The following is a 19,268-nucleotide window of genomic DNA, read 5'->3' on the forward strand; positions in this document are numbered from 1 at the left end:
ATCTTTGAGGGGCCCTATTCGCTCCCTAGTTACCCTTTTGTCCTTAATGTATTTGTAAAAACCCTTTGAATTCTCTTTAACCCTATTTGCTAAAGCTATCTCATGTCCCCTTTTTACCCACCTAACCTCCCTCTTTAGTATACTCCTACTGGCTCTTTACTCTTCTAAGGATTCACTCGATCGATCCTGTTTATCCCTCACATATGCTTCCTTCTTTTTCTTAACCAAACCCTCAATTTCTTTAGTCATCCAGCATTCCCTATACATACCAGCCTTTCCCTTCTCATTAACAGGAATATACTGTCTCTGGACTCTCGTTATCTCATTTCTGAAGGCTTCCCATTTTCCAGCTGTCCCTTTACCTGTGAACATCTGCTCCCAATCAGCTTTTGAAAGTTCTTGCCTAATACCTTCAAAATTGGCCTTTCTCCAATTTAGAACTTCAACTGTTAGATTTGGTCCATCCTTTTCCATCACTGTTTTAAAGCTAGTAGAATTATGGTCACTGGCCCCAAAGTTCTCCCTTACTGACATCTAAGTCACCAGCTCTGCCTTATTTCCCAAGAGTAGGTCAAGTTTTGCACCTTCTCTAGTAGGTCCATCCACATACTGACTCAGAAAATTCTCTCCTCTCTCTTTGGGCTCTATCCCTACTTATTATTTGCTCCTTATCCTATCCCCCATTCTATCTTCTGCAGATAAACCACCATTTTCCTAGTAGTTCTGAGGAAGGGTCCCTGGACCCAAAACATTTACTCTGATTTCTCTTCATAGATGCTGCCAGACCTGCTGAGCTTTTCCACCAATTTCTGTTTCCGTTGTTAATTTTTCCAAGCTGCTTTTTAACTGACAATATTTTTGTGGTTACGATTAAGACTCACAGAGAAAAAGAGAGAGACAGAGAGGAAGAAAGACAGGGAGGAGCTCCTCCAGACCAAAGGGGTAGCCATGGGAACACATATGGCCCCCAGCTATGCCTGTCTCTTTGTTGGCTACTTAGAACAGTCCATCTTCTGTAATTACACCGGCACCACTCCCCACCTCTTCCTCCGCTACATTGATGACTGCATTGGCGCCACCTCATGCTCCCGCAAGGAGGTCGAGCAATTCATCAACTTCACCAACACATTCCACCCTGACCTTAAATTTACCTGGACTATCTCTGACATGTCCCTCCCCTTTCTGGACCTCTCCATCTCCATTGATGACGATCGACTTGACACCGACATTTTTTCCAAACTCACCGATTCCCACAGCTACCTCGATTACAACTCTTCCCACCCTACCTCCTGCAAAAATGACATCCCGGATTGCCAATTTCTCTGCCTCCACCATATCTTCTCCCAGGAGGACCAGTTCTACCACAGAACACACCAGATGGCCTCCTTCTTTGGAGACCGCAATTTCCCTTCCCACGTGGTTAAAGATGCCCTCCAACGCACCTCGTCCACATCCAGCACCTCTGCCCTCAGACCCCACCCCTCCAACTGTAACAAGGACAGAACGCCCCTGGTGCTCACCTTCCACCCTACCAACCTTCGCATAAACCAAATCATCTGCTGACATTTCCGCCACCTCCAAACGGACCCCACCACCAGGGATATATTTCCCTCCCCACCCCTTTCCACCTTCTGCAAAGACCGTTCCCTCTGTGACTACCTGGTCAGGTCTACGCCCCCCAAAAACCCACCCTCCCATCCTGGCACCTTCCCCTGCCACTGCAGGAATTGCAAAACCTGTGCCCACACCTCCTCCCTCACCTCTATCCAAGGGCCTAACAGAGCCTTCCACATCCATCAAAGTTTTACTTGCACATCCACCAATATCAATTATTGTATCCGTTGCTCCCGACGCGGTCTCCTCTACAGTGGGGAGACTGGACGCCTCTTAGCAGAGTGCTTTAGGGAACATCTCCAGGACACCTGCACCAATCAACCACACCGCCCTGTGGCCCAACATTTTCAACTCCCCCTCCCACTCTGCCGAGGACATGGAAGTCCTGTGCCTCCTTCACCGCCGCTCCCTCACCACCAGACGCCTGGAGGAAGAACACCTCATCTTCCGCCTCAGAACACTTCAACCCCAGGGCATCAATGTGGACTTCAACAGTTTCCTCATTTCCCCTTACCCCACCTCACCCCAGCTCCAAACTTCCAGCTCAGCACTGTCCCCGTGAGTTGTCCTACCTACCTATCTTCTTTTCCACCTATCCACTCCACCCTCTCCCCTAACCTATCGCCTTCATCCCCTCCCCCATTCACCCATTGTACTCTATGCTACTTTCTCCCCACCCCCACCCTCCTCTCACTTATCTCTCCACCCTTCAGGCTCTCTGCCTGTATTCCTGATGAAGGGCTTTTGCCCGAAATGTCGATTTTACTGCTCCTCAGATGCTGCCTGAACTGCTGTGCTTTTCCAGCACCACTCTAATCTAGGCAGGAGGTTCCAATGTCTTGCCATTATCAGTTCATGTTACTTTACCTCTTTTTATTTACATAAAATTTCCGTTGTTACCATTCCATTGCAGATTCGGGTGTATGTGTCATTGTTTCATTTCAAACTAGATATTTCTAGACATCTTTCAGCTCTCAGTATGTGCCATTATTAAGATTGTGTGAATAGAATAAAAGATCCAAAGCTCTTCATACCTCACTGAATTTCAGTGCCTCTTGATTAAAATGGTAATTCCAAGGCAATTGGTTTCATATACTGCAAATGGGTTGTCTGGGCTTGTCAGGTGATCAGAGTGTACTTTTAAAAATATTTTGAAGTCCATGAAAGTCTGGGGTATTAAAGTCAACTGGTGGAAGCTAAATATTAACCAAGATCATGGCAAAATCACAAAATTATTGTGTTAAGAAGGAGGTTACTCAGTCCACATCAGTACCTGTACCAGCTCCCTAAAAAAGCAATATAACTTAGAGTCATTCTCTTGCCTTTCCACATGCACTTGCACATTGTTTCTATCCACATCTTCATCCAATTCCCTCTTGAATGCCTAAATTGAACCTGCCTCCACCACAATTCCATGCTGCGTGTTCCAGATCTGAATCACTGGTTGTGTTAAAAAGAAATCTCACATTGCATTTGCTACATTTGCAAATCGCTTAAAATATGTGCCTTCTTGTTCTCATACCTGTTACAAGTGGGAATAGTTTCACTCTTTCTACTTTATCCAGACATCGTATTGTGAAACGTTCTATCAGATCTCGTCTAAGCCTTTTTCTCTCTAAGGAGAACAGCCCAACCTCTTCAATCTATCCTCTTTAACTGAATTCTCCCATCCTCAAAACAATATTTGCAAATTTTTTCTGCACTTTCTCAATGCATTCACATCTTTCCTATAGTGTGGTGCCGTGAACTGTACACAGTATTCCAGCCTCAGGTCTAATAACTATCTTGCATAAATTCAGGATAACCTCCATGCTCTTGTACTCTATGCTGCTTATTAAAGAAAATGTCCATGATGCTTTATTACCAAATCTCTCTACCTGTACTGTTAACTTCAGTAATCTATGTGTGTGTTCCTCAGCACCTGCACTCTAAGTATTGCATACACTATTTTGTGTTGCCTGTCGATGTTTTCCTCCCATAATGAATCACCTCACACTTCTTCACATTGAATGTCATCTGCCAGTCAAAACATTGTAATGTTCAGACAGCAAGGAGGCATAGAGTCATAAAGTAAGTAAACAAGCTCTTTGGCCCAACTCATCCATGACAACCAGGTTTCCTAAACTGAACTAGTCCCATTTGCCTGCATTTGGCCTATATTCCCCAAACCCTTCCCATTTATGTACCTGTCCAAATATCATATAAATGTAATTGTAATAGTAATTGAAAAAGTTGCCTCTAAGATCCCTTTTAAATCTTACCCCTCTCACCTTTAAATTATGCCACCTAGTTTTACAATCCCCTACCCTGGGGAAAAGACCTTGGCTATTCACTTTATCTATGTCCCTCATGATTTTATAAAGTTCTATAAGGTTACCTCTCAACCTCCAATGCATCAGTGAAGGAAATCCCAGCCTATCAAGCCTCTCCTTATTACTCAAACCTTCCAGTCCCGGCAACATCCTTGTAAATCATTTTTGTGCCCTTTAAAGTTTAATAAAATCCTTCCGATAGCAGGGTAACCAGAATTGCACATAGTACTCCAAAAGTAACCTTAACCAATGTCTTAAACAGCTGTAGCATGATGTCCTACCTCCTACACTCGCTGTCTGACTGATGAAGGCAAGTATGCCAATGATGGCCCAAATGATCTTCTTCTTTCATTGTAATGATTCTGTGATTCTATCATTTATCTATGTGCTCTCTCATGCTTCCAAGCTTTGTATCATCGTCAAACTTTGAAATTGTCCCCTGCACACCAAGACCTAGATCATTTAGATATATAAAGAAAAACAAGAGGCCTGAAATAGCTTCACAGAGGCTGAGGTCTTCATATGTCAGCCAAGGCTCCCTGACTGGACCAAATTAAAAGTTGCAATCAAGGTGACCTTTTTGTAATCACTACATCCCTTCCCCTCTGAGTCCATGGACATAGGCCAGTCCTTTAACATGGAGAGCCCCCTCGGGCATTTTATCACCAGGTCAGGATCCTCCGACTCGGTGTCCAATACAGGAGCTTGCCTCTTGTGCCAGAACTATATCGGTACAATTTCACTCTTTTCTTCCAACAGCAAAGACACCAAAGCAGCTACATCCATCACGTCTATCTGGGATTCAGAGGACTTAACACTGCTTGACATGACAGGTAAATCCACAGGTTCTGTCAGCATTGCCAAATGTTCTGAGGGACAGGACAAGTTTTGCTCCCATTCTGTGAGAGAATTTATGGCATTCATATGGTCCACATGCTTATTTAGGCTGTCACACCTACCTAAACTTTATACGTCATTGATCCAGACCTCACATTGATAATGCCTCCTACCCATACGAGGCCATTTCCATGTTCCTTACACCAAGCCTCATCCCCTGCATCAAATTTTGTCTTTCACTAACATATTCATTTTGGACAGCCTCACACTGGAGTTCAGCCACCATTTGACAGGACCTTTGCTTAGAACAATCACTCTTACTCCCCATAATAATATATAGTCCCCTACTGTGAACTGGTGTCTCTGGGTCAAAAAAGGTTTCAATTCTTTTGGTGAAGGCCGTTTGGTTTCCTCCACTAACACCAGTTGTATCAGTTTGGAAAGGATTGGATCTTTCTGTGTCCAACATTGTTGGCTGCAACTGGGACCATGTCCACAAGATGTATTGTCATTACAGACTTTGCCACTGAGAGTACCACCGGTGGTGTATCTGGTCATGGGAGAAGCTCAATGCATCCGCATTTGCTACTCAGCCTCCTGGACGGTGTTCTAACTTGTAATTGTGAGTACTTAGTATTAGAGCCCACAGCTGAATGCACCTGAAGTTACAGGTAGCATTTCTTTGTCTGCTTTAAGCGACCAAGTCAGGATTCGTGATAATGACAGATTTCCATCCATTAAAGTAATGGTGAAATTTCCTTTCTGCAAATACGACCACCAATTCTTCTTTATCTATCTGGACATATTTATGCTCTGCATGAGCCAATGTTCTGGATGGATAGGCTATTGGTGTTCCTATCCATTGGGCCACCTATGTGTGGCAAGGTGGCTCAGTGATTAGCACTGCTGCCTCACAGTGCCAGAGCCTGGGTTTGATTTCACCCTTGGACAACTGTCTGCGGGAGTTTGTACATTCTCCCTGTGTCTGTGTCGGCTTTCTCCAGGTACACCAATTTTCTCCCACAGGATAGGTGGATTGGCCATGGGAAATGCCGGGTTGTAGGGATAAGTTAAAGGCGTGTGTCTACATGGAATACTCTTCAGAGGGTCGTTGTGGACGCAATGGGCTGAATGGCCACATTGTAGGGATGCTATGAGCAAATACCACCCCAAAGCTATAAATGGGAGGTATTACATGTCAATATCAGATCATTCTTGGGATCATAGTGTGTTTCTTTATTTAATTGAAAGCTAGCATTTGTCTCTGAGACCATTTCCGAGGCTGACCCTTTTTTAAGAATTGAGGCAAAGGTGCCAGGATGGATGTCAAGTGATGTATGAACATTCCATAATAATTTACTAGCCCCAAAAAAGGCCTAAGCTCCTGGTCAGACATGAGAGCCAGGACACCTTAGATAGGCCTCACTTTATCTTCAAATGGGTGCAACTCTTCTCATCAACTCTGTAGCCCAAGTCGGTCATTTGGGGGGCCTGGAACACACGTTTTTGACTTCTTAGGTGCAGCCTTCTTGGAAAAATGCCTTTGGACTATGTTCAAGTTCTGTAAGTGCTCCTCATTAGTTTCCCTTGTTCTCAGTATGTCATCTTGGTAAATGCTGACCTGAGGTAGACACTGCAGAATGTTCTCTATCATCCGCTGAAAATGTGAAAAGGCAGATGTTATCCCAAAATTACAGTCTCATGTATTGGTATAAAGCATACTTCTGGGTATCCTGGTCTAAACACAATTGCAAGTATACATGGCTCATGTCCTGCTTCATGAAGGACAGCACCCTGCCAGCCTTGTGCAAAATCCTAAATGCAGTTGGGAAAAGTGGTTTACCATTTGTTTACAATCCCCACAAAAACTAACCAACCCATCAGGCTTCTCAATTGATATGAACCATGTTGCACATTCGGCAAATTGAATTGGTTTCTTCATTTTCCAGTCATCTGATGATCGCCTTTTCTTTTGCTTCTAAGGTAAATGGTACTAGGCGGACCTTACAGGATCATGAAATTGCTTTGTGGTCAACATGCAAAATTGCTTTGGTTCCTTTTGATGATCCCTCGACCTTCCTGGAAGACTTCCGGGTATTTAATTCAGATTTCACTCAGGTAGCTATTTTCTAATTGCCAAATGATGAACCAACCTAACTGAATCTCTTGTGACCAATTTCACCCCATCAAGCTTGGGCCCAAACCTTTCAATACAATCAATGGTAACTGAGTCAGCTGCTTCTCATATGAGAATAGAACAAAATTATACCCTTAATCTATAACGGTACTCTGTGATCACTGACATGGTCATACCAGTAACGACCTCTGGTCAAACCGAATGAGCATTTAACTAGATATTTATCTTGATCAGTTCAGATTTTGATGTTGCTAAGCAATTTATCCATTCTAAATCAGATGTGTGTGCACTTTGCAGGCTATGAACTTTCCTGGATACTTTCCTGAATACTGACCTATGAGCTATATTACTTGATTTAGGTACAGTAGTACCTTTTGCTGTCTCAAGTACAAATGGGCAACAACTACAATGGCTTGCCAGTGCAGATACTGAAAAGATTTTTAGCCATTTGTTTGGGGCTTGGCTTTGTTTTGGGGTTTTGCTGTGGGCTGACATGGAGTCTTTCTGTTCAGGATATGTCCTGAGTTAGACTATGCAATTGCCTTCACTCAAGTGGTGTTCCCGAAGCTCAGTTGGAATACTCTGCAACTCATTTGCCCCACTTGCTGCATTTTTTAATGATAAAGCCAGTTGTATCACCTGTTTGAAGTCCAGTTGAACTTCAGCTTGCAGGCATAGTTACATCATTAACCCCATATACCGGATAGTCTTGACACATCTCATCAAAGGTTCAATCAAATTCATAGGCTTCTGTTAGTTGTCTTAACCTATTCAAAAGCCCTGATTCCCCTGGTTCTCAAGTTGTCAAGTAAAAATGGTACTATCTGAAAATTACAAGAGGCCAGGGGTCATAATATTCTTTAACTATGTCATTTAATTCTTGAAGGTTTTAGTCTCTGGTGCCTTAGGGAAAGATAGGGTCCTAATGACATAAAAAGCCAGAGCTTCACAGGCTGTCAGAAGACTTACTCATTATTTTTCATGTGCCACAATGTCATTTGTGCAGAAAAACGCATTCTTTTCACGGACTGAGCACACTCCTTGATGGCAGGGTCAAATGAGTCAAGTTTCTCAAACAAAGGAATGAGGTAAGAAATGCTTACCCAACTCAAAGACTACTGTTAGAAGTGAGTTTCTTCAGATCATGCTTTACTCTTGTCACCACTGAAATATCCTGTCCTGAAGTTACCCTTTATTTACACATGAACAGTCCTTGACTATAATACTGTCTCATATAGAGTCAGCACCAGAGTGTCAGTATCTCTGGCATTCTACCTTTTTATATGTCAACCAATGGTATCTGATTGGATCAGGTTAAAAGCCCTAATCATGGAGCTCATATTTTATGAGATCCAACTGCTGACCTCATTCTTAATCACTATAGGTCTCAATATGGATCTCTGAGAAGTTCCACTCCAAACCTTCCTCCAGGCTGAAAACTATCCATTGATCTAACTATAACTCTTCTCAAAATTCTGTTGTGTGGCATTGTATTTAATGCTTTTTTTGAAGACAATGTAAAAATAATAACAGCATTACCCTCATTGACCTTTTCAATGATCTCTTCAAAAAATTATAGCAAATTAATCAAACATGATTTTCTCTTGAGAAATCCATCCTCTTCCCAAACAATTCACCTCTTCCATGTGACTGCTAATGCTACACAAGAAATTATTCTTCGAATCCTCCCCGCCACTGAATTCTGTATTTGTTGGTCTTATCCTTACAAACCATTTTGAACAAAGGTACGATCTTTGTAATTGTCCAGTCATCCCTTTCCTGAGTCAAGGGAAACCTGAAAGCTTATGGCCAGTTCCTGTGAAATTTCACTCTTACTTCCTTAAATATTCTTGTATGTGAGTTGTCTCATTCCAGTGTGTTGTTAACCTTAATTATCTATAGCATATCCAAAACACTTTTCTTATCAATGTTGAAACTTTCTAATGCTAGAGCTTCCTCCTCTTTTACCATAAGGTAGTATCTACCTCCCTCATAATGACGGATGCAAGATATTCATTTAGAACTCAACTATGCCTCTTTCTTTCATGTTTAAACCTTTGTTTTGGTCCTGAATTAGCCCTACTCTTTTTACAAACGTTTTACTATTAATGTACCTACTAAAGACTTTGTGATTCCTCTTTATGTTAGAGTGGATGTGTACTGTTATGATCCCAGCTGATGTTCTACTGATGTTGCAGGTCAGCTCCTAGACTAGAATCTGACTTGGTAGATTATAATTTTTATTTAATGCGGTAGTCTTTCACTGAAAGATAAGCATGTATTGCTGCAGATTTGACCTTAACAAAAAGTCAGGATTATGATACGTATAGAACAGACCATGATATTTAAATAAAACATAACTTGAATGATTTTGAAATGTACAATGCAACAAAATGCCATTTATCTCAAAGTCATTAGCGTACACTACTTAGATACTACAAATAGTTTCCTTGTCTGTCACATTTTAGGTTTGATTTAACTGTTTCTTTCAATTCCTCATCTTAAGAGCTTGGTAGCCTTTTTCTTGATTATTCACATAACTGAACTTGAACGTTCTTACCTTCAAATAACCCTCATTGTTCTAAGCGAAAACTTCTGGTCTGGAATTTTTAACTTTGGACCTATTTATTAAACATTCTCTTGGAGAAACTATTCTTAAGTCTAATCCCAGCCAGGTCTCCTGTGAAAGGAAGCTTTCCTAGTAATAGAGTGTTTTTTTTCTGAAGCAAAAGTCTCTTTTTGATTCTTCTAAACCAAAGTAAAGCTAATGCTTTGTTCTCTAATTGATAAAACCCTCACAATGCAAACAAACTCTCTTTATCATTCCAGCTGTTCTTTCACACATATTGGTGTAAATATCATGGCATCAGAAATACTGACAAGTTCATTATTAATGCCTTTCATACTAAGAGCAAAACCCACATGTCACTAGTTGCAAATCCACACTCTAAAATAAATTAGATTAGTTTACAAATCCCACAACTTCATTTCACAATGCATATTATGGAATGTGATATGAATATGTGATAATGTGTGTATGTTTGAAAAGATATTATGAATATCTTGGTCTTCATAATTAATGGCATGAGTATGAAAAGTAGAAGTTATGGTCAACAAGAAGTTATGGTCAACATCTTTAAAACACTGGTTCAGCCACAAATGGAGTTTTGTGTCCAATTCTAGGCACCATTCGTTAGGAAGGATTTGATAGAATTGGTGGTGAAGTTGGGTGATAGGAGTTGTTTGCAGAAAAATATTTACAAGAATGTCACCATCATTGAAGAACCTTAATTATGGAGATAGATTGAAAAACAGAGGCTTTCCTTTTTGGCAAAGATTGAGGAGAGAATGTTCAGAGGAGATTAATTGTAAGTGTTCAAAATCACGAGAAGAATAAATAAGGCATATAAAAGATTACCTGTTTCTCTTAGCAGAAGGGGAAAGAACACCAATATATGGTGATTGGCAGGTCAAATTAAATTTCTTTTAGTGACAAGGCATATTCTTTCACTGACTGAATGGCTGCTGGAAGCAGATTTAATCATGATTTTTAAAAGGGAATTTGGTAACCGGGTGAGTTGGGGTCCCCCTTCAAAAGGACGTATTTCTCTTTCCTTCCTGCTATTTCACCACAATTTGACCACTTAGAGGCTCAAATGTGTCTGTTGGTAGGAAGGCTAGCACATATCAGATACCTGCTGTTATTGCAGGATACTCATCACAGATGGGTGAGAAGATGCTGGACTACCCATTTGTTGTACTTTGTGTGCACCCCTGCCAACAACATGCCAATAAGATGTCTGTAAAATTCTGCCCAACGTTCTATTAATGGTTGTACATAAATATAAGCGGTTGTTGCACTTAGGTCTTCTTCATGTATTAAAAGATTGCAAAAACAATCCAAATGATTATGATGCATGACAGGAAAATCCATTGTGGCAGTGTGATTCTAGTGAGACTGGATTGCTTCTGTGGAATTTAGTGGTTGCTTCCTATCCCAATGTCTGAGCACAAATCTGGATGCAAATCATGCCAAGTAGGAAATATGCATCTGGAAATTCATTCAAAAGCATTCCTCAGTGTATTGGCATAATTTAAATATCTGTCTTTATGAATTCTAACCAGACAATCACTGCAGTGAGTAAATAGCACAATGATGCACAAGTACGTTACTGAATATTCAGAGATTTAATGCATGTTTGACTCATGCAATGTCTGGTATTGGTGTTGACATTGAATACAAAGGTGTCAAGCTCCCTGCAATGATTTCTGTCACCTTGAGAAAATTCATCAGGATATAGCTTTTCAACAAATTCAGAGTTCAAATTCATTTCTGGAATTATTACATTCTATGCCTTCGAAATCCAAAGTTTGTGAAATGTCGTGAGTGTAAATAGCAGACAGAGTCCATTGGTGTTTGCAAAAACTTTTATGTTATCATCACATTATTGCACAGAATACTCCTTTTATCAATGGCTGCCATTGATCCCCACTTTTCTAGGTCATGAATCTCAGAGTAACATTGTTTTCAGTGGTACCCTCTGGGAGTGAAACTGGGAAACTTTTCAGGAGTCAGTGAAAAGAAACTTCTTTTGTATAGTGTAGACTGGTACTGGTGTCATTACAAGCTCTTCAGTGCCACCACCCTGCTCCATGTTGCTAAAGGATTTCCCCACGGAGAGTTGCCCAAGCTACTTTTAGAATCTTAAAACTGCTCCAATCAACCACTAAACAAAGGACACAGTCCAGTATTGTTTTTATTAAGTGACCTACTGGTGAGAATGAAATTCATCCTCGTGAAGTAAGCCATCTCCACTTATTCAACATTCTAGGCCATGCATGAGCAATATCTTTGGGTTAAGGAAGTCCCTTTTCTTACTCAGCTCCCAGTCTATCATTTTCCTCACAAGAGTCCAATCAATATCCAATCCCTTTCAATTCAGGAACACAAAAAAAATCCAAATACCCAAGTCAATCATTTCCCAGAGGAGTTCAACTGAATACTAATACCAGGGGATCAACAGAACTCCATGAGAAATTATTTGTTTCTAGCAAATCCCTGAACTGGGGCTTCAAGGGACGCCAGGCCTCCATCATTTCTGGAGAGAACTGCTTTTGTCACAGAGAAGAGTTTGCATAAACTCTCAACCAGTTTTAGGCAACCATGTTAGAAAGAACATGAAAGATTTTGGAATGACCAGCATGCTGTCAAGTCTAGACGATGGTTAAGAGGAGAATTAGAAATGCTGGCACTATCCCAACTAAAACAGACAAGGCTAGATCTTTCTAAAATTATGAAATGTGTTGCTAGGTGAAACAGGAAATGACTACTTCTGTTCCTATTGGAGTCAATGATAAGGAGTCATTACTTTAAAATTGTCATTAAAAGTGGAGTAAGGAAAATTTCATTCATCAAACTACTGTTGAACAGAGATCATGGTGGGAAGAGTGGATTATTATTTAAGCAAAGAACAATACAAACCAATGTGGATTGAGCACAATGCTGTAGAATTATGTTTGAGTTGAATAAGGAACAAGCAAAGCATAGTGATTCAAGTGGCCTAAATCAGTACCAAAAACTCCATGCTTCTATTATTTTATCTGAACTGAGTTCAGAGAAGGAATTGTTAAGGAATATTTTCAAAATCAGGAAAGAACAATAATATTTTACCTCATAAGTGAAAAAACCTGGTCTTTTTAAAATACACATTAAAAACAAACACTAAGTGATACAAGGATTAACATCAATATCAAATGTAAGGAATTACCTAACACAGAGAAAAACTAAACTGGAGGGATAGACAACAATTGGGCAGCAAGGTGGCACAGTGGTTAGCACTGCTGCCTCACAGCGCCAGAGACCAGGGATCAATTCCTGCCTCAGGCAACTGTCCGTGTGGAGTTTGCACATTCTCCCTGTGTCTGCGTGGGTTTCCTCCGGGTGCTCTGGTTTCCTCCCACAGTCCAAAAATGTGCAGGTTAGATGGATTGGCCATGCTAAATTGCCCATAGTGTTAGGTGAAGGGGTAAATGTAGGGGAATGGGTTTGGGTGGGTTACGCTTCGGTGGGTCGGTGTGGACTTGTTGGGCTGAAGGGCCTGTTTCCGCACTGTAAGTAATCTAATCTAATGGATCAGTGAAAATTAATGCAAAATATTTGTGTTGTAGTAATCCATTCAATGAAAAAAGGGCCAATACCACTGCAGAATATATAAGTATTACCAGTTGACTTGAGTAAAAACCTTTTTGCTTCAGGTACAGGGTGACCACATGAGAGTCTGTGGCAGAAGTATTTGTATTTGTAAACCATCTGTCATTGTCTGACAAGAATCTATTTGCAATAAAGCCAAGCTGCTCAAGATTTATAGGTTTATAAACTATTTCCAATGTGCAAGCTGGAATTTTAGCCAGAAGCTTCCAGCACAATGTAAATAATGAGATCTGCTAGTAATTTGCACATTTTAAATAACTTTTATCAGCTTTGCCAAAGGGTGATATCACACTGTGTGGGTTGGAGACAGAAAGCCTCCGTCATGAAAAATCCTCTAAAGTTTTGACTGGATAGAGCTGTAAATGTAATGTTGAAATGCAGACAGAGGGGAAATCTAAACTTATCAATATCTATTCTTGTGAAAAGGTAATGTGCAAATATATTACAGAATTGTTTCAGCAATGATGCACTTTGTGAGTCATCCCAATATTCTAGGAATGTGCCTCACTATGGCCAAAGTGCCCAGATTGCAAGGAGCTAAATTTGGCATTGAAATCTTTATTACTATTCTTGAGGTACTGTAATGTTCAATATTTTAAAATGGATCACTCAAAAAACAACGTATTTCTGAGAATTACTGCTCCTTCTCGGAAAGCTGTTATAGAGTCATAGAGTATTACAGCATCAAAACAGATCCTTCAGTCCAAGTGTCCAATGCTGACCTGACATCCTAATCTGATCTCGTCCCATTTGCCAACATTTGGCTCAAATCTCTCTAAACCCTTTGTATCCATATACCCAGCCAGATGTCTTTTAAATGTTGCAATTGTGCCAGACATGAATAGTATTTCATATTCCATTATATTGGATTCTATTAATAATGTACAAAGGCAAATATCTGTATTTATTAATATGGTGATGAAGCTGCTCCCTTAACAAGCTTATGTTGTACCTTGGTTTTTTTTGTTCAGAGAAGTAGTAAAAGACACAAACTCCGAGAAGTCTAAGTTGAATGGCTTTAGGGCCAATTTTGATTATAGCTAACAAATACTGCCTCAATCTAAAGCATTTCAAGTTTTAAAAAAACTTGTACAATGAAAGGGAAGTAGCCAGTTCTCCCAGTTCAGCTTTACTCTGGTTTGGTTTGGTTTGGTTTTAACAGAGTAGAGTTGAAAATGCTGCCAGACCCAAAGAAGCAGCTCCATGGTGATCTCTCTCTGACGTCTCTCCTGTAAGACCCTGTGTTTGATTTTACCTTTTGTGCCAAAGCGTGTTTATGGGGATTGATGCAAGTACTTGAAACAGCATCATCAAGTTGGTATGATCTGTTGGGTTTTCGGATAGGTTAAATCATTTGGTATTCTGTTCTCTTTTGTTTGTGTTTCATTCGGTAATTTTGTAAGTAGATTCTATTTTGTCTAAAGCTAAGTGCTTTGACAAGTGGCATCTCTTCTGGAATATCTCTTATGCACCTGCTCAAAATAACCAGCAAAAGTTAGGGTTCAGGCTACTTTCTTAAAATGTTTTGATGGGGTCTGGCCTAGTCCATAACAATATTTAACAGTATATATTGAGAACAGATAAAATTGCAATTGCAATACATATGGAAGGGAGGTGTAACACTAATGTTACTGGACAAATTATCCAGAGACGTAGGCAAATCCTTCTGTGGCATTCATCTGTTTTACTATTGGATGCAAAGTTTTTAGCTTTTTTTTGTATATCTTTTTACAGTTTTGTTCCATATTTTCTGGGCTATTTGCATTTTCTTAATTGTCTACCACACAATCCCTTTTGAGAGCTGTTATTTAAATATAACTCAAATTTAACTAGATGGAAGAATTCCTTTGGGTATTCCACTGACTGAAATTTGTAGAAGTGGAAACATTTCTGTAAAAAGAAAAATGGAACATTTGAATTGAGGCATTTAAAATTCACACACTATAATGCCAATGGCAGTATCATCTGACTGAGGCATCCCTCCTCACACTTAAATTCTTAACTTCATGAAGGATGGAGTCAACAATGGTACTTGCTCATCATCCAGCAGCACTCATTCTAATGCACCGGTGATCATGGTGAATGCTTCCAAAGTGGATCACTGGCTTTACGGTGGGAAAGGTGTCACAGCATAAACAAAAAATCATGAACATGTGACTGTCAGCTGTGCTTTCATATAAAAGCATTGCATGCCATTGTTCTGTAGTAAAATATCTGGATGCAAAAAGGATAAGGAAAGAGGGAATGTGGCCTTGTTCAGCTGGAGGCCATGTTCTGCAATGCCCAAACTTCATTTCAACTACTTTATAGGGCAGTAATGTCAACCATTTGTTTCCCTATGGTTGTGAGCAGTCTTTCTAAGGCCAAATAAAATCTTCATTGTTTTAACATTTGAAGTTTTGATCTGGGCCCACAACATGTAAAAGTATCATATGACTGTCTCAAACAAGAGTCCAATGAGCAACGGCAATGTCAGTACTGTTTTAGCTAAGAGTGTTGGATCTACATATATACTATCAAATGCACAAAACTTTATACATTTATCAGTATTAGATACCAAATTCAATAAATTCATCAATTGTGACTCAGGCCAGGTTTTCCCCATAAATTTATATTTTACTATGTATTCAATATTCCATTCCTGATCCATGACCCATTTATTATGAGTTCTATGGAATTTTGGACAATTGACAAACAGGATTTGGGTCCTTCCAAGGTGAACAGTGAGGATAAAGAGTTCCTCAATTGAGAAATGTTTAGCAGCACAACACATCATAAAGTCTATGAATATATTGTGACCATTCTTTACAGTATGATCACACAACATATTCTATAGAAAAGTTCCACTGTTTCCAAGTACCAAACATCACCAGCAACTAGTTATCTCTATCACTCAATCATGTAAGAACTCAAGCCCTGAATACCTCAGCCCTGTTATCATATCTGGTCTGCTGTTTGTTGTCATTCCAAGTCATAATTTTCTTTTCAGCTTCATAATGGAAATTCATCTTTTGAATGATGGAATATTGGCAGTTCCTACACAAGTATCTCAGGTTTCTTGATGTTGCAGATATCCAAATATATCACCAGCCACCAAACTTAAGACAAGGAACATCCAAGTGCTCTTTGCCTCTATTCAGTCTAATCATTATGGTCTCAACAATGTTACAGTTGTCACTGATTTTTCTTTTTTTTAAATTCTTTTATCAATTTTAGTTTGTAACTGTGAATTGGGAATTGTGTGTTGAAGATGACTTGTGAATTTTGTGATGAAGCTTGTGGTAAAGGAAAAGAACAGATCAAACAAGTTTTGTTTGTGAGGCCAGGCTGGAGGTGATTTGCAGGCTAATTCTGCATTAAAGGGATTCCTACAGACACAGTGACTTCAGGAAGAACATAGTACTTAAACAGATAGCAGAAGTCAGCCATTATTGAAGTTAGTACCTGGGAATTGGTTCTGGCAAGTCTAGGAGAGATCCTATATTCAAGTAGATGGCAGATGTTGAACGGTAATAGAGGGTTTGAGGAAAGATGATCAGTCTCTCAAGGTGGAACCAAAGCTGGAGTTGATGTTTTGAACTGTTTTTTTCTCAGAGATGAGATTAGCTCCTGGTGACACACCATGGCGATTTGAAGGCTCCCTGCCTAATTTCCCATACCAGCTTCCTGAAGCCGAAGCTTGTGTTAGGAATATTACTATCTTTGCTTTAATCAACTTAAAAAGGTGACTTGTTTGAGGTTTCCAGCAAGGTAATGAAATGGGTCCACATCCACACCTGGGAAACAATGCATTGTGAAAATGATTTAAGTAATCTGACCAGTCTTGTTATTTTTTAATTTATTCCCTTGATTGCATTTGTTTTTCTCTCTGCCTTTATTGTGAATGGGGACTGCAAACAAATAGTTTGGGTTTAAAGCACAGACATTAATTAGACTACCTTGTTGTTTAATTGTGTTCTCCTGATATTATTGTGTATTTAAAAAATTTTAAAGTCTTTTATTTAAGGTACAAAACCAAACCCTGGAATTAACTATTGGCAAAGCCTAGAATTGGTTATTCAAAAGTCTCACTGTATAACTACTGGAGGTCTTTGACAGTTTCATTTTACAATGCTGCGAATACAGAGGTAGAAAGGCTAATTTGGTTAGGCTATTTGTTTCCATGTTGTAGCAACAGGTTGTAGATATCATCGCAGGAACTGCCAAACACTGCTTTGAACCAGTAATTTGCTTTTGTCCATTCATAGGATATGGGCTGTATATCAAATTTTGGGTCATCCATCAGCATGTCCAATAAGAAAGCTGATTGTGCAGCATGGTGGTGCCAGCACTTTCAGTTATGGAGACTACCAGGAATGCGATACCATGTGTAAAAGGGATTCCATAAAAAATTCATGATTTGGAGATTTGGAGTGACGCTCCGAAAGCTAGTGTGCTTCCAATTAAACCTGTTGGACTATAACCTGGTGTTGTGTGATTTATAAAAATTTCAGACATGCCTGAAAGGACATTTCAAATTCATCCCTGAAAATGTACCCACTACGCTGCCAATGAATGCCCCAGGAAGACTGAGTCGTAATGAATAATCTTACCTCAGCCACATTTAAAAAATGTGAACACTCCAGCTGGTTTCTACAACCTCATGGATCATGAAGCAGGAGCTTGTATTCCAGGTAAAGTGCACCCCCCTGCTTATACCTTTTATGGTGATCCCTTTGTATCAGCAAATAATCTGGAGGGAATGTCAGAAAAGTAACCCATTTCTATTAAAGGAAATCTTATGCCCTCTGGTCCATCATATTGAACACTCATGACGTTCCCTCTTATATTATGGCATGGAAGCTTGCCAAGTTTGTCATTGTCATGACTCAGTTGAGTTTTGTCTGATGTCACCTTATCCTAATATACATTGTGCGATCAACGTTTTCATGCTACGTCATGCTGTAGAATTCTGTCAGTAAGCCAGTATTATATTTCTAGCCCCTGTCAGAAAGAAAGGTTTTCTTTCACATTACAGACCAAGAACTTGCATAATTACAGTTCAGTTTACCAACATGTTACCTACAAAGTGCTGTCCTCCAGTGCTAGTGTGGAATATGTTTCTACATTCCATTGTAGAATATGGAAAGCTGAGCACTTGCATTTTTAAGTGTCTTTATTTGATTATATTTGCTTAGCTGACAATAATAGGAGGCAATTAGTGCACACACTTGAAGCAATTTTCTCCAAGGAGGCATAATACATGAGAGTCAACATGGAGGGTCTCACTGCAGTCATCGTGATTACAGTGAAAGAGCAATGCAAAGGTATTGGTAGAGAGCAAAAGCTGTGTACTCACCTGGACCAAAGGCAGAGGACAAAGGTCACCCTTCATTTGACAGTTGACTTTCTGAAATGTCAAGTATCTCAACTGGGCAAAAGTCGGGATTGTGGACCTAAATGAACAAATTTAATTTGATACCAAGGGGATCTGGTTTTTGGACTCTCTGCCCTATTAACTCATTGCACTCTTTACTATTCTCACCACCTCAAGTGAAGAAATTCATGCCCTTGGAGTCAGCCTGACTGAGAGATTTGGGAGTAGATCTACAACAGTGCTGCCACGGCAAGCAGGAAACAGAGTGGTGTTACGACACAGCAGTGAACCCTTCTGTCGATTAAACCAAACACCCAGAAAGGCTTACCTCGCCTCATAACCTGTCAAATTATGAGTGACAGAAGACTCCCAAATTCTACTATTTAAAGAAAATAATATCAATTTATTCTTTAACTCTAAAAGTGAACATTAAACAACAACTATTCACAACTCTAAGCTTCCCTTTCTCTTAAGTGTTTATTACCTGCTTCCAACTCTATTACAATATGTTGTTCCAATAAAACACTTATTAAAATTACACCAACTTACTTTCAAAACCACCCAGCCACTGTCATCTTTGGTGTTCTTTTTAATCCAATTGAAGATCTCCCTGGGTCGTCTTCTTTCTTTTACTGTGAATATGGTTCATATAAAAAGGTACAGTTGATAGAGAGTGTTTCCTAATTTCTTGGATCAGTGTTGATGACAGTTGGTCTGTCTCCAATTTGCAATATGCCTGCATATTTATATCCCCAACATTGGATTGTCTGATTAGTTTGATGTTGGCAAAACAATAAATGC

Source organism: Chiloscyllium punctatum, chromosome 20 (assembly GCF_047496795.1).
Source record: "Chiloscyllium punctatum isolate Juve2018m chromosome 20, sChiPun1.3, whole genome shotgun sequence".
NCBI lineage: Eukaryota > Metazoa > Chordata > Chondrichthyes > Orectolobiformes > Hemiscylliidae > Chiloscyllium > Chiloscyllium punctatum.